This window comes from Papaver somniferum, chromosome 2, assembly GCF_003573695.1.
Source record: "Papaver somniferum cultivar HN1 chromosome 2, ASM357369v1, whole genome shotgun sequence".
Classification (NCBI taxonomy): domain Eukaryota; kingdom Viridiplantae; phylum Streptophyta; class Magnoliopsida; order Ranunculales; family Papaveraceae; genus Papaver; species Papaver somniferum.
Window position 1 is genome coordinate 61319206 of NC_039359.1, and position 6457 is coordinate 61325662.

At 36.3% G+C, this 6457-nt stretch overlaps 1 long non-coding RNA gene across 1 annotated transcript; it reads left to right on the forward strand.

Annotated features, from left to right (window-relative positions):
- Positions 1–3613, forward strand: LOC113353398. The gene is made up of 8 exons (XR_003361265.1): positions 1–268; positions 1892–1969; positions 2309–2473; positions 2567–2613; positions 2739–2784; positions 2880–2960; positions 3074–3116; positions 3348–3613. It is a non-coding gene; the product is annotated as an uncharacterized LOC113353398 (long non-coding RNA).
- The last annotated feature ends 2844 nt before the right edge of the window (positions 3614–6457 follow it).

A 6457-nucleotide genomic window follows, 5' to 3' on the forward strand; every position in this document is an offset into this window, starting at 1 on the left:
TCAGGCGATACCTTCTATGTTCAGTGCGAGAGACGAGAAAAACTTTTCTCTTTTCTTCATTGAACCTTTTCTTCATCAAATCTGCTTAGATTCTAGAAATTCTAGTCTCCGTTTCAACAAATCAAAACCCAGGTTCTAGAAATCTTATAACCGATTCATTAGTTGAAATCTTCCTAAACCCTAATTCTAGAAAATCAATTTTTTCCCAGAAATCTAAAATTAAATCATTCAATGGGATTATCAACAGAAGTTTGTGGATTATCATCAGGTAAAATCGTTCAACTACTGCTACTACTGCTTGTTAAATTTTTTTTCTATCGAAGTCTTTTGAAGTTTTTTTGATTTTGACCCAACTCTGTGAATGAGTTAGGGGTTTCTGATTTTGTTGTTCTTTATTTTGTAATATGTACTTTTGAAGAATTGAGTTTGTTTCTGTTTAGTTGAAGTTGAATTTTTTTGAATGACTCAATTGTTTATCTGAAAGAGTTAGGGGTTTGTGACAAATGCATTTCTTGTTAACAGTTGGATTGATTTTTAAACTTGTGTATTAACCAGCTAGCTATCTAGCTAAAGATTGACGCTCGCACGCAAGAGCAGAATCTACCGACTAGCAGAATTTAGGACTAGTATGCAGGGTGCCTAATGGTATTCTAGAACTGTCCATATGGCTAGGTGTATAACCAGTTAAAGAATGAGTACACGTTTTAAGAATGAGTATAAGTTTGATACACAATCTTATTGGTAAACAAGATTTTACGTATGGTCCGGAACAGTGGATCCTCTATAAGTGTTAACAGTATGCTAGAACTCTTACAAGCTTACTAGCCATTTGTAGTAATACACCGCTAACATTTTACTTTTGAGCCATTTGAGAAACTTGATTGCTTAATAAAGTAGATTAACCCTTCAGTCACGGGTGCCGCATTGTTTTTGTGACTTGATGATTGCATTTTTGGCGACATAACTTGTATGCTTGTGATTAAACTTTTGGGCTTTATAGGCTTGAATAGGAATTTAAGGTTTGTTCTCTTTGAGTTCTGCAACATTATTTAGAAAATGGAGATACAAAATAGAGGTGTGTTTCTCTTATTAATTTGTCACTGATTTAGGATATATGGACCACCCCATTACTTCAAATGCATATGCTAGTTTCATATGTTTTCTATGATCTGCTTTCATGTCTTTGGCCCATTTGTTCTGCATTCTTTACCTTTGGTTTTAATTTATACTTTAAAATTATCTGTGTACATGGAGAATGGTAATTTGTAGTAGCTGGCTTGAGTATCAGAAGCAGAAGTGTGTTTTATACTATGTCTTTGGCCTAGACATTACCCCGACTACCCTATAAAAGCTTACCTGCACTGTGAAATTGTGATGATGACTGCATCATTAAGGATTCAAGCATCCACTAGTGCTAGTGCTCAACACTCTCTCACAACCAATTACTATAAGCATACCCAATCTTTTAATATATCTGACTAGCTGAATGATTAGTTTATCATTAGTATGTATTCTTGTGCTTAACTTTTGGTGGTTGAGAGTTACCGGACCTTAAACTTTTTTTTTCTAATCTCCTAATAGTTTTATTACTAACTTATGATTTGTGCATCATTATTTTTATTTCTTCTGAAAAAACCGATGATTAGTTTATGATTACTTAATTAGTATATAGTTTTGGTTACTTAATATTTTGATGATAAAATCTCCAATCCGAGTGCCATACTGAAAACTCGTGAATGTTCTCAATTATTGCCTAGATGTGTAATTGTGTACAGTGTGCCTAAATAACTTCTATAATAAGAAGGCCTAATTTTTGATTTCTGACTGAAATTTTATAACCTAATTCATGTGTTTATGGCTATGATTGGTTTGGGTTTTTGTTTGTTTGTAGCTTGGATCAACTGCAATTGGGTTAAAGACTAAAGGAGTAGTTCTTGCTGTCGAGAAGCGTATCACTTCACCATTGCTGGTTCGTTCTTTGTTTCATAGCATAGTTTGTATTTAATAATTTCCTATTAATCGGCAATGACTGATTAGTCTGCTTTGAATATACTTCATGTTAGAACTTTTAAAAGTCTTCAAAATTGATCAACATCTTTATTCTTCCTCTGTTTCTTTTCCTCTCTGTCTCATTTAGCTGTAACTAGGAGCATATGCTTAGGCTCGGTGATTTATGCCATGGAAAATCATATATACAGTTTAAATTATTTTTGTAATAAATTTGTAATAGAGATCGAATTGCATTAATAATTTGAATCCTGAACTCATTTTGTTTCATGTTTGATGTTGTTGGAACTCGGTATCAAAGAGGAGAAAGTAGGATCTGATTGTTACTGGACCGTTCCCGTCAGAGTCGTTCGTGGACTGAAGTGTCCTAGCAGCTACGGATTTCCTTTTTCTTAATGTATAGATGGAACTTATTTCTAAAGTACGGAACCCATTTATTGTGGAGTACAAAGACTCCTGGGTATAGGTCAGTTTTTTGCTAGAAAATTGATTATCCTTTTACGTTCATTGAGCGAATGGTTGGATTTCTTACTTGAAAATTTTAACACATTATTAGCAGGGTTGCTACGTGTGTATCATCATTGGTTATTGTGAGGGAGGAGACATGTAAGTTGCTCTTCTTGTTCAATAAAAATTGCAATATAATGTATGAATCAGTAGGCCTCAGCATGATTTCTCCATGATTCATCTGATCATGTTAAACATTGGTACTACTTCCTTTGACGATGCAGGGGTGAAGATATAAAAAGAGCTAACGGTGTCCACTTTTCTGAAGAGGTGCATTACTTTTCCTCTACGTGAGTTGTACTATGGAATATCTGCAATTGCAAGGTTCTCAGTCCTTACTGTTTGTTAGTTCATATTGTGTACAGAAACTCTGTAAGTGGCTTGTGCAACTCCTAATGGCTCTGGATTACTTTCACAGAAATCATGTTCTTCATCGTGATGTCAAGGTCAGTGGCAGCTCTCATACTACGCACAGTGATTGATATATTAAGTTGTTATATATTGGCTTGGGATACTCTTAAATTGTCTGTACTGATACTGCTATGCAAAAATGTCTCAGTGCTCGAATATATTCTTGACGAAGGATTAGGACATACGTCTAGGTAAGTGATCCTACTTTCTAACTGTTTAAGTCTTCGTGGATGACTATAAATAAATTGTATCCACCTACTGCAATGATTTTCCTCCTAAATGTACGACTTAATTAATGTTTACTTCTGATGACCTAGCCTCTTCTGTGAGTAACATGGCACTACAAAAAGTTCTCTTGATTAGTTTAAGTTCGGTCTTTTGCTTGCTTGTTAACAATGAGGGCCATTTGTCTCACAATGCAGGTCGCGGGAACTCCCAGCTATATGTGCCCTGAGCTTCTTGCTGATATTCCTTACGGTTCAAAGTCAGATATTTGGTATTTAGGTAAACAATCCTTTAATATTAGTTTGATTGTAAACGTTGCCGTTAGTCATATAAAGCAGACCTAGTGTTTGGAATGCTAAAGACTTCTCCGAATATAACAATATAAGGTTAGGGTTTTCATAGTTTGAAATTCAGAAACTTGCGTTTATAACATTTGGAATTTTGCATAAGTTGTTTAATATTGTATGGGTTTATGGTTCATCTATCTACCCTGTTGATGTATGAATCATTCTTGATGGATTGTGATGATCAATAATCGTTCTTGATCGATTTTAATGATATTGAGGTTCCATCCTAGATTGGGTCTTCTAGTTCTTCCAGAATGGTATATGCATGCAGGTGCAGAATCAATTTATATTCAGGTACAAAAATCTGCCGGAATAACAGACGGCGACACTTTTTTTGTCTGAAAATAATTTTGCAACGTATATAATGTAGGAAAATCATCCGTTGCACAAATCAGCTGCAGTGAGCACGGATAATACTGCAACCAACCAAAAAAAAAGTTCAAAGAAAACAAGAATGGGACCCACAAAAGTATTATTCTATTAATAACAAATGTTGCACAAATTAAGATATACGTTGCACAAATAGGAAAAATAAACCGTTGCACCAACAAGTGTACAACGTTTAAAAGCATGCTCAAGTTATTTGCGCAACAGATGCAATCCGTTACACATCAATGCGCAAAACCGTTTTTACAACATTTATTACCGTTGCACTAGTTATGCGCAACGTTATTCACGTCACAAATGGCGGTTTTTGTGTAGTGCGACCAAACTCGGACTGTATGAAATTTGATATCCGGGCACTCATCAAAATAAACACTTCCTGATTCGATATTAAACTTAACTTTGTTGACACATAATACGATGCTGCCAACTCATGTTCACAAGAACTTGATCAAATCAGCAGAAACTTCTTATGGGGCCACTCAAATTCATAATGGAAACTTAATCAAATTAAATGGGAAAAAGTCACCAAACCATTAGAGGAAAAGGGTTAGGTATTAGAGCATAGGCACCAATGAACAAAGCTTTACTCTTGAAAAGGGCTGGGTCCATGCACCAACATCCATCATCCTTATGGTCTATCTCTACAGCTCCAAATATCTGCAAGGACGTGACTTTATTAATGATCATCAGGTACGTGTGAAAAAACCAATTCCCACTGGAATAGATATTTCTAAACCTAAACCAATTCTCATCCAATTATTAACTCACATCATTGGGAATGGGTTGTCCATCCCTCTCTAGAATCATTGTTGAATACCAAACCACCAACCATTACCTACCTAAACTCATTCCAAATTCTCAGCAGTGGAAAACCTAATTGAACCAATCACAAATCATCGGGATAGGCAAAAAGTTGAAATCATCATCACTCTCATCTGCCACTACTAGCCACATTATGATTATGCATCTCCCATCAGCTGCCTGCCCAGATAAACTGATATGTCCCAGATGCAACAACCAACCAGAATCCACGGAAGACCTGTTTTTTCATTGCCGTATGTCATTGTAAAACTGGTATCATCTTGCAGCTATCTGTCCACTACTTCATCCGATTATACCTTTATTACAATATCAACAATCTCTTCTTTGTTTTATCTTATAAGGTATTTGGCTTATAAGAAATCAGACAGTTTTTCAACAACTATACAACCAACAACCAGCATATACAATCGATAACATATTCTGGGATTTCCAATGTGCATTATCCCACAACTTCAGCCATCATGACAATCTTCGGTAGGAAATATCAGCAGCATTCACTCATTTCACATTATCTTTGTCAAATAGAAACCACCTCATGCACCCTGGTTGAAATTAAACACTGATGGTGCGGCACGAGGGCTACCAGGCCAACCTGGAGTGCAGGAGCAGGCTACATATTGAGAAACCATTATGGAAAACACACCATATCTGCAGCAATTCCCTTAGGAATAACTGTGGAAATTAAAGCTGAATCGAAATCATGTTTCTTTGGCCTCGGAAAAACAGTGAACATGCAAACATCTACTTACATATGGAATTGGGACTCTGCAACCTCAGTCCACTGGATGATAGCACCCTCGGGCCGAGTCAAATTATCCATGGCACCTGTACGATACGCTTTGTTTGAATAATCATACTTTCATGTTTTCGTTTTGGGTTTCCGCTTTTACTTGTTTCATTCTCCTCCATTTTGTTTTTGGTAACTAATCAAATAATCTGGCTTTCTTTTTTTCCTTTGAAAATCTTGGATATAAGTGAGTTTGATTTGCTAGATAGGTTCTGTCCACAAAAGATTGGCAATTTCCCTAGCACCAAAAACCAGACCTCCTACAGCCACGGAAAGGGTGGGTCCTATCTCATGCAAAGCATCGGTTTTTATAATATTATCTTTATCCTAAAATGATAAATTTATTATGGGTTAAAATCCTGCTGTGTATATCGACAAGCACAGCGGGATGAGATTCAAACTAAACCCACCCCTACTAAACCACCGGGTTGGGGGTCCCATTCCATTGTGTCTGTTGCACGCACCATGAGACTCAACCTGTGGTAAGTATATGATCGCCCCTAAACCCACCTCCTACTAAACCACCGGGTTGGAAGGGGTCCCGTTCCATTGTGTCTGTTGAACGCACCATGAGACTCAACCTGTGGTAAGTATATGATCAGTCCCGATCTTTCTCGAGTGGTCTAACAATGTTATTTCAAGCTGAATATTATTAAGCAAACCAATAATAAAAGAAACATTGTAAAACCTCACAAATACGTACGCGTACGCTGAAACCCAATCTATCAAAAGCTCAACATTGCTATTTTAAAAATGACGTCACTTTAAGATGGATTCGACCCTTTTTGGTTTTTACCTGTCTAACGATTCTAATTTCAATAAAGTGTAATAACATGCCATGTCAGTGAGTACGTGTCAAAGAAATAACTCATTGTCTTGTGAGGTTAATCCAAGCCGATTCAGGCAAGTAAGATTTGGACCAAATATAACTCGTTATCAATGAGTCACAATAATTTCTTTTTAC